The sequence below is a fragment of the Leptonychotes weddellii genome, chromosome 6 (genome assembly GCF_054177405.1).
Source record: "Leptonychotes weddellii isolate Sample4059 chromosome 6, ASM5417740v2, whole genome shotgun sequence".
NCBI lineage: Eukaryota > Metazoa > Chordata > Mammalia > Carnivora > Phocidae > Leptonychotes > Leptonychotes weddellii.
In genome coordinates, this window is record NC_138374.1 from 83967624 (window position 1) to 83976933 (window position 9310).

The 9310-nt window shown below is 43.6% G+C and overlaps 1 long non-coding RNA gene across 1 annotated transcript; it reads right to left on the bottom strand.

Moving 5' to 3' along the window:
* Positions 1-4809: 4809 nt before the first annotated feature.
* Positions 4810-6601, bottom strand: LOC145722270 (uncharacterized). The gene is made up of 3 exons (XR_014146402.1): positions 6344-6601; positions 5527-5968; positions 4810-5015 (listed from the first exon to the last, which is right to left on the bottom strand). It is a non-coding gene; the product is annotated as an uncharacterized LOC145722270 (long non-coding RNA).
* Positions 6602-9310: the final 2709 nt, after the last annotated feature.

The window sequence follows — 9310 nt, forward strand, 5'->3', positions numbered from 1 at the left end:
ATTCTAGGCCCAGAGAGAGAGCAAAACCAAGAAAGCAGCACCCTAACAGAATGCTCCCTCAGTGAGGCTTAATTCTATCCAGGTGCGACTCACACTACCTTTGACAACTAAGCCCAGTGGTCTTTCCCATACAGAAATAATGACTCCTGGACCTAAGAACAAATACAGGAGGAAAAGAATGGATGAATGAGGTGGCATAGTTGCTTTATTAAAATAAAGAAATTCCTTCTAAGGTCTGTTGTTATAAAATAACTAGAATCTGTTAAATATGAATGATAACATGTGTAGGGTAACTATTAAAAGAAGAGAAACAGAATGCTTCACTTTTCAACTAGAAACAAGAGACAATATAATAAGGGTGGAAAAACAATCAATTCAGAAGTCAAGCAAGGTAGGAGTTACCAAAAAACAAAAACAAAACCACAAAACACACACACACAAAAAAAGAGAAGACAAATGTAAAATACCAAGAGAAATAATGTATTAAAATATATTAGTAATTAATAGTCAATGTAAAAGGAATAAACTCTCCATTTAAAAGATTTTCAAGAAGTGGCAAAGATGGACAGAATGGATACAAACAAACAAACAAAACATAGGGTGCCTGGGTTGCTAAGTCGGTTAAGTGGCTGACTCTTGATTCTGGCTCAAGATCTTGGGATCCAGCCATGGGCATGCAGGCTTCCCACTCATCAGGGAGTCTGCTCTAGATTCTCTCTTTCCCTCTGCCCCTCCCCCCACACAAACATGAGTTTTCTCTCAAATAAATAAATCTTATAAAAAATAAACCACACACACACACATACACATGGTAATGTGTTCTTTATAAGAGGCAAACCTAAAAACCAATGATGTAGTAAAGCTAAAGGTGAACAAATTAAAAAAGAAAAAAAAGACAGTAGAAACATAGAAAAAAGTTATAGGTATGCTAATATCAAACAGAATAGACTTTAGGAAAAAGAAGCCTAACTAGAGTTTAAAAGAGTCACTATATATTGTTTCAGTTTACCACAAAAATGTAACTAATTCTAAACTTGAATGCAACAATAAAATTGATTCAAAATAAACAAAACAAAAAGTGGACAGAACTATAAGGTAAATGACAAATCCACTACCAAATTTTAACATACTTTTCCCAGTAATTTATGAATTAAGTAGACAAAAATTAAAAAAAAAAAGACAAAAAACAAACAAAACAGTAAAGATACAGATTTGAGCACCATAATCAATAAGCTTGACTTACTGGACAGATATAGAATCTTCCTCTTAGTAACTGGAGAATACACATTCCTTTCTAGCACACATGGAACATTTAAAGACATTTGTTCAAGTACTAGGCGATAAAGCAAGCCTCAACAAATTAAAATTTAAGAAAATTGGTATAAGACTACAGCATCAGACTTAAATGCAATTAAATTAGAGAGTGACTAGAGAATCAACTTACTCCCTTCTAGACTTTTCCACTTCCTTTTTAGAAGGTAAAGTACATCCATCAAATACGAGAATAGGCTTGATCCCATGAGAGAGTAACATATTTACAAATTTCATACAAAATCCTACATACCTATGAAAATAAAGAAAAACGCATTTAGGTGCGTGGCATCTTGTAAGGTAATACTCTTGCTCTTTTTAAAATCAGATGAGACAGATTATGAAAGAGAAGGTTTTTACTATTTTTTTAAGCAAATGTTTTCACAGGAAATGTAAACTCTAATTTAGACTTGGGTTCAAATCCTGCCTTGGATCCTAATGGTCTATGTGACAAATGATGGATTATTTGATGCTGCAAACCCTGCTTTTCTCATCTGCAGATGAAAAGGTTTTGACATCCCTTCCAGTTCTGATATTTTGTGGTTCCAAATCTTGCCTTTTTCCCCTATTTTTTTTTTTTTGCTTCAAAAAACTTCGAATCTACTGAAAAATTGAAAGAACAGTACAATAAATATTTGATTCCTCCAACAATACCATTACCACACCCGAGCTATTTAAAAGCAATAAAGTATCATCTAACATACAGTCTATATTAAACTTTGTCCAATTGTTCCAGTATTTCTTATAACCAGTGGTGTCCTGGTAAAGGTTTAACAACCAGTTCTGTGGGAAGGGGTGCCTGCTCCGGAGCATTTGTCAAATTCCCTGACACGAATATATTACAATGGTGAATAAACTACCAATGCGGGGTCACCAAATGCTGAACTGGGAGAAGATGGTGTATAGCAAACTTGTATGAGTTGGCTCCAGCACAATGTTGCTACCCCTCTCCCCCAACAGTCTAGGATCTAAACAAGGATCATGTATTGCTTTTAGTTTTTTTATTCTGGCAAGGCAATTAACAAAAAGAGCCACATTACAACTTCCATCATTTATAAAGAAAAGGATATTTTAACTAAAGAACAGAAATAGACATAATATTAAAAGATAATCTTTTAAATCACATAATACTCATCTTAATGAAAGACTATGTGGTCCTTCTTTTTATTGTAAACCAGTGACAACAGACATGTATTTGTCTACAGAACAGTGACTTTGTACTAATTCTGGGCCTACTAATGAAGTATCATGTAAAAGATAGGGGAAAGCAAATATAAAATCATAATAAATCTCAAAGGAAATTCACATATTTTTTTAATCAGACAGAATACAAACATCAGACACCTGTTGCAGAAATCTTACCAGGCCAGCATATTAGATCTACCTCGTTCCTTATAATTGTCATAAAGGCTTATCATACACTTATCCATATTTTCTGACCTTTTCTAGTTAATATCCCCATCCAAAGGTGGATAAGAAAGGAAAAATAAACTCTATCAAATGTGACTTATTGGGGCACCTGGGTGGCTCAGTTGGTTAAGCGACTGCCTTTGGCTCAGGTCATGATCCTGGAGTCCTGGGTTTGAGTCCCACATAGGGCTCCCTGCTTAGCGGGGAGTCTGCTTCTCCCTCTGACCTTCCCCCTCTCATGCTCTCTCTCTCTCAAATAAATAAATAAAATCTTAAAAAAAAAAATGTCTTATTAGTTGCTGTGAGGAAAAAAAAAATTAAAGTCCACAATACTTTGTAGAAAGTCCTGAAACTTTTTAGTTCAATAAATTACTACATGGCAGGTCTGTGGAGTTCATCAATGACATCTCTAATAAAGGATATTTTCTGTATTTTGGACAACTCTTCTAATTAGTCAAAAATCTCAGAATCCCAAGAACTACAAAAAACTAGAGAAAGTTCTTCCCCTGTGAAGAATATTCAAAGAAATACTGCAGGTAGAATGGAAAATTTATAGTCTTCAGCTACATCTGTCACTCTTCAGATTTAGTGGCAGAAAAGAAATGGCCTTCAGATGGAGTGGCAGCAGGGCTCTGGCTCCTTCAGATCCCACACGTACTGTTCCAGGTCACCTTTGGTCAAATTAACTGGAGAAGCCTAAAAGCCCGAAACATCGGCCATTCAATAAAGACTTTCCCTCTTTCCTCCAGGAAACAAACAGCATTAACACATTTTTCCTATTTTTCATTGTGATTAAGTAAGTCATATCAAGATCCGGGAGCCTTTCCTCCAGGAGATAAATTACATATTGCAAAAAAGAAAATTCATAATAGTGATCAAATCGGTCCAGAAAATCTCTGTTCTGAAATTATACTTGCTTCTTTTTCTAATGTCTCTATGTAAAAAAATAGAGAAGATATTAGTCCATGGAACATGCCTCAAATGAAGTTGCAGTTATGATTGGATATCAGCAAGGCCCACCACTTTGGGCCCCAAGTCAAGTAAAAGGGAGTCAGAACACCTTGTCCCTTTGAAGCAACTGCTTTGTTTTGCAAACTGGGCTCAGTTTCTTAGGTAAAGAATAAAGGACACAGTCTTTGGTTTTTGTCTACGGGTGTCTTGATACTACATCACAGAACGAAGTTGCTCCTGATTTGGCAATGTTCTCAGTCTCACTTCTTAATAAACCTGGCATTGAATGAAAACGATCCCAATATAAGTCTGATTCTTAGTTGACAAAGAATTAATTAATACAAGGTCCAAACTTACTTATCAGTAGGTTCACCTCTGGCTAGTTTCTCAGCACAAGCAATAGCTCCTTTGTGCAGCCAGCAATATGTATCCACAGCTACTACCTGTCCTTTATACTTCCTCACGTGGATGGGTTCAGAAGCTTCTTTGATAAACTGCAGTAATCCATGTATCCCCATAGTGCCAAGTTAACTACATGATGTGAGAGGAGAAAGGAAAAACAGCAATATTTAGAGCAAAATATATTTACTCAAAAGTTTTAGAAAAATAAGAAAAAGGGCTTGGAAACTGATATAGCCATTGTTATTGCTTAGATATTTTAGAATCACTGCTCTTTAATACTTTAACTGGGCTCCTGCCAAGAATTTCCAGTCTAGAATATTTATGCTAATCACCAACTCTAACGTCACTTGATAGTTCCGTAACGTTTATTCTTTCCAAAGTGCTTTCCCACTTGGAATCATGTGTGTTCCAAGCCTAGGCACCCAGGAAGTGCTAAAAGTGCAAGAATCTCTCTCTCTCCAAAAAAGCATTATTAAGATCTACCCCCTTCCACCCAGGAAGAAGCCCTTAAGTCCCTTCTATGCAGAAATTCTGGAGCTGACTCAGACCTTTCTGAAGCACTACAGTTGACCCCTGAACAAGGACGGGGGTTATTTGCACCCACCCCCACCCAGTGGAAAATCCACATATGATTTTTGACTCTCCCAAAACTTAACTAATAGCCAGAAGCCTTACCAATTACATAAACTCGGTTAACACATATTTTGTATGTTATATGTATTATATACTGTATTCTTAAAATAAAGTAAGCCAGAGAGAAGAAAATGGCATTAAGAAAATCACAAGGAGGGGCGCCTGGGTGGCTCAGTCTTAAGCGTCTGCCTTAGGCTCAGGTCATGATCCCGGGATCAAGCCCTGCATGGGGCTCCCTGCTCCATGGGAAGCCTGCTTCTCCCTCTCCCACTCGCCCTGCTTGTGTTCCTTCTTCGCTGTGTCTCTCTCTGTCAAATAAATAAATAAAATCTTAAAAAAAAATTAAAAAGAAAGAAAATCACAAGGAAAATATATTTACAGTACTGTACTGCATTTATCAAAAAAAAATCCAGCGAATCGACAGACCCTCACAGTTCTTTTTTTTGTACAGATTTTATTTATTTGACAGAGAGAGACACAGCGAGAGAGGGAACACAAGCAGTGGGAGAGGGAGAAGCAGGCTTCCCGCGGAGCAGGGAGCCCCATGCAGGACTTGATCCCAGGACCCTGGGATCATGACCTGAGCCTAAGGCAGACGCTCAACGACTGAGCCACCCAGGCGCCCCTAGACCCTCACAGTTCTAACCCCTGTGGTTCAAGAGTCAGCTCTAGCACCCACCCCCCACCCCCACTCCTCAAGATAAAAAGTAAAAGCAATGCGGCTGAACAGCTGCTTAGTGTTTCATAACATAAACCCCTCCCAGCAAACATTAAGTCTGGGGGGAAAGGCAGAAAGAACAGGGTAAGAACCCGCCTCACCTTGAGACTGTCTCGAAGTTCGGAGCTCTAGGCCAGCATGCACTCACCAGTTGTGGAGACGGGTGGGGGATTCTGACTCTTAAATACGGCAGGTAATTGGGATGCAGGTGTTCCTCAAGTCACAGTTTGAGAGAAGCAATTAGCCTCCTACCTCTCAGATAATGCCTCTAAAAAGAGTCTTCTTCCCCTTTGAGGGAAACTGAGGTAGTACACATTTTGCGAAACCTGTACGTCTCTTCTAAGCTAGGTAAATACGGCGCCTACACGTTTCCTCTTCAGCGGAGTGGGAATGACCTGGGGCCACAAGTCGGGCACCATCTCAGGGGGCCCGCCTGCCACCCGCGAGGTACGACCACACCGGCGACCTCACCGCCTCACTCCTGTCCACAGGCTGTGCACGAGTGGCCCGCAAGCCCATTCCAGAAGACACGCTTCCTTTAGCCTGTAAGACATCAAGAAGAAAATTCACTTTTCCACATTTAAGAGTGGGGACTGCAGGTGAAAGGGGAGCTGCTAGCTTGGGCGGCAGCCCTGCAGAAGTCCGGCGGGCGGGAGCCTGCGCCCGCAGACCCTCCCTGCGCTCAGGGCAGCCTCGGCTCGGCCTGCACCGCGATCAGCACTCGGGACTCTGCGGCCGGGGCGGGAAGACCCCGCCGGACCCCTCCTCCCGGTCCTGGACGACCGGAGTCCCGAGAGGACGCCACCCTGGGCCCAAGCACAGCCCGCTCCGCTCCCTTCCCGGGAAGGGTTCTCGCCGTCCGCTTCAGGTCAGGTAGGCGGAGGGCTCCGAAACTTGCGCCCGACGCCCCCGACTCACCTGGGCCAGAGCTCCCGCGGCAGTCGGCGCGGAATAGAGGCAGCCGGGTGGCAACCGCGCACCGAAGACTTTTCAATTTGCGCGGGAGAGCTTGAGGTCCCGCCCCAGCGGAAGTGACACCAGAGCGCCCCTCCGCCGCGCCGGCTCCGCTTCTCGCGGCCTCCGCTTCCGGGACCCGAGCCCCGCTCCTCGCCGGACGCCATGTGGCTGCGACCCTGCGACCCCGGCCGCCGCTGCGGGCCAGGATACTTTGCGGTCTTCCGAAGGCGCGGGCGGAGCTGGAGCAGCTGGCTCACGGGAAACGGCTCCCGGAAGTTGGTAGTTTTCGCTCTCGCCGGGGCTGCTGGGAGTTGTAGTTCTCTGCTGACTGCGGCCTCACGTCTGGCCTGCGTTGGTTTAAGGAGCGCCCCCGCGTGTTTGTGTGTAGGGTTTTAAAGCCTGAAAGAGATCACTGCAGCAAATTAGTCTCAGTCTCTGTGGCGTGCAGTTGACCCCAAAGCTCTTCAGAGACAGCTGCATGGCGGGCTGCAGGGAAACAAAAGATGCGTCTCGAGTTATAGGTTCTTTGGACCCTTCCTGGAGACTTTGGGAGGGGAGAGGGGGCGGTTAGTAAGTGATGCAACTAGGAAGTGAGTGACAGTCGCTCCTGGACCACACTGTATCCACAGGGCCGTGAGCCCTCCTCTCTACGGGCCTCATCGAACAAAACACTAACGTAGTTCCTAACAGCTCTAGGCCACATCCCCAGGATGACCTTGGCCCCCTTTAACGTGCGTGCCTGAGAACCCTCAAGGCTGCGACAGAAGTTACTGTTTGCGTGGGCCAACACCTGATGGCAGCCTCTGGTCTCCCAGGGTCTGTAGGAGGGCAGGAGCCTGACTTCTACAGTCGCTGGTTCACACTCCCAGGGGATACTCCCTGCCTGGCTTTTGTCGTTTTCACCTCCCTGACTGCTGAGCCCTGAGCAGGACTGTTGTTCCCTGTTGCAGCAGTGTATTACTGATTGAAACTGTCCTTAGCGCTTTACCTAGCGTCCAGCTTCGTTCATCTTTGACCTAAATGGGGTGGAGTGGGGGAGGCGGGCTGGCTTCGCAGCCAAATAATGAAAATGAGCCTATGGTGAACAGACTTCAAAGACATTTTGGACCCTGATGGTCACTGGGGTGAGGCTTCCCGTCCTCATGATACTCTAGACCTTGTATCTGTCCTCTTTCCTTAGGGATTTTGTGCTAAAAAAATTGGGGAAGAACCTTAGACCAGACTACGGAGTGTGTTCTGGGCCCAGGGATGACCAGGAATGATAATTCTTAATCATCTTAAAGAACTGAAGGGAAAGAAGCATGTTTAAAAAAATGCTCCCTATTTGATGACCTTCTGTACATGTTTCTCTTATGCTTCTTTTAAAGTCTTTTCATGATTAGTTTAACATCTATCTCGCCAACATATTTTACCTTAGAAATTGTTGAAACGGTGTCACTTTTGGGTTATGTGCTCAGTGGATGCAGAGCTGCCTCCTCCCCAGTTTTGGTCTTTAGAGTGAAGGCTAGGAGAGGTGGTCAGGAAAGTTATCTTCACTGTGCTTCCAATGGCCATGGGTAGACCTCACCCTGGGCCAACTTGGAACTGACCACAGGGTTTGGTGGGGGACAGTTCCAAACTGCAGGAAGGTAAAGAGGAGCATAAGTGTGGGTGGGGCGTGTTTGTAAGAAAAATGTTCCTACAGTCATTGGACTGCCCAGCTGTGGTCCAACCAAGAATGTGCCACACATGGGGTTCTTAGGAAGGAACCCAAACCTCAGAAAGATGCCCAGCCCCATGGAATCCATCATGAAGCAACCATAGGAGGCTGCTGTCCTACGAACAGCCCATACCTTTACTGCTAATTTGACTCCCAAGTAGACTGGATTCTCGGCTGCAGCGTTTGAAGCCTGGAACTTTTAGAAAACACCAGTTACATTTCACTGAACAGAACCCTTTGACTTTTTGAGAGGATAAAAACATTTGAGTCAATTCATGCAGTAACATGCGTTAGGTGTGCCTGTCGTACTAGGTGATGTGGGGAACACAAGGAAATGGTCCCTGTCCTCAAGCAACTTGGGCTCTAGTTATGCAGACAAAACATGTATCCATTAAAAAGTTAAAGAACAAATCATGATGGTGTGTTGTTAAATTCTGCAATGAGTGGTACAACCCCTAAGTTCTTAGCTGAAGACTGTTTTCTGAAGTTTTCCCTGATATGCACCCAAACACCTTGCGATGACCCTTTCGCCCTGACACGTCTCATGCTCTCCGTTTTAATCAACTTTGCCGCTAGATCTAGCAAATAATAATACAGACCCAGTTAAATTTGAATTTCAAACAAGCAAAAGATACATTTTTACTATGTCTATGGCAATATATGGGGCATATACTAAAAAATAAATCCATATTTATCTGAAATTCAAATTTAACTTGGTATTCTGTATTTCCATCTGGACACCTTACCTTGGGGGCAGGGATCATGTCTCCTAATTTTCATATCTGGTGTTTAGCCCTGGTGTTGATAAAAAATGTCATAATTTGTGGACTAATAAATGAATGTCCTAGGTACAGCACTATGAATTCTAGATTTTCTGGGCAGCTCTGATTTTTAATTTGGAAAATATTACCTCTGTTGTTATGGAGCAGTATTTTCTGAAATGTGGAACGGGGTGATCATTCGGGGCCCCTCTGGGCTGCCCCTCCTCCTTTGTCTGGTTTCAGGCAGGGGTGCTGCAGCCGTAGCTGATGAGCATGTGCCCTGCACCCCCACACACTTAGGCAAAAAGGAGCATTTTCCAAGAAAAGGTGTGGAAATGGGTTCTGTTCCTTAGCAGCACGGGAGGCTTTTGCTCAGCACCAAATTTCCCTCCAAGCCATGGAGACAGGGAACTGGGAATGACCCGAGGTGCTGGGCAAGTCCGCGTCCTTTGTCACAGAGTTGTGGAG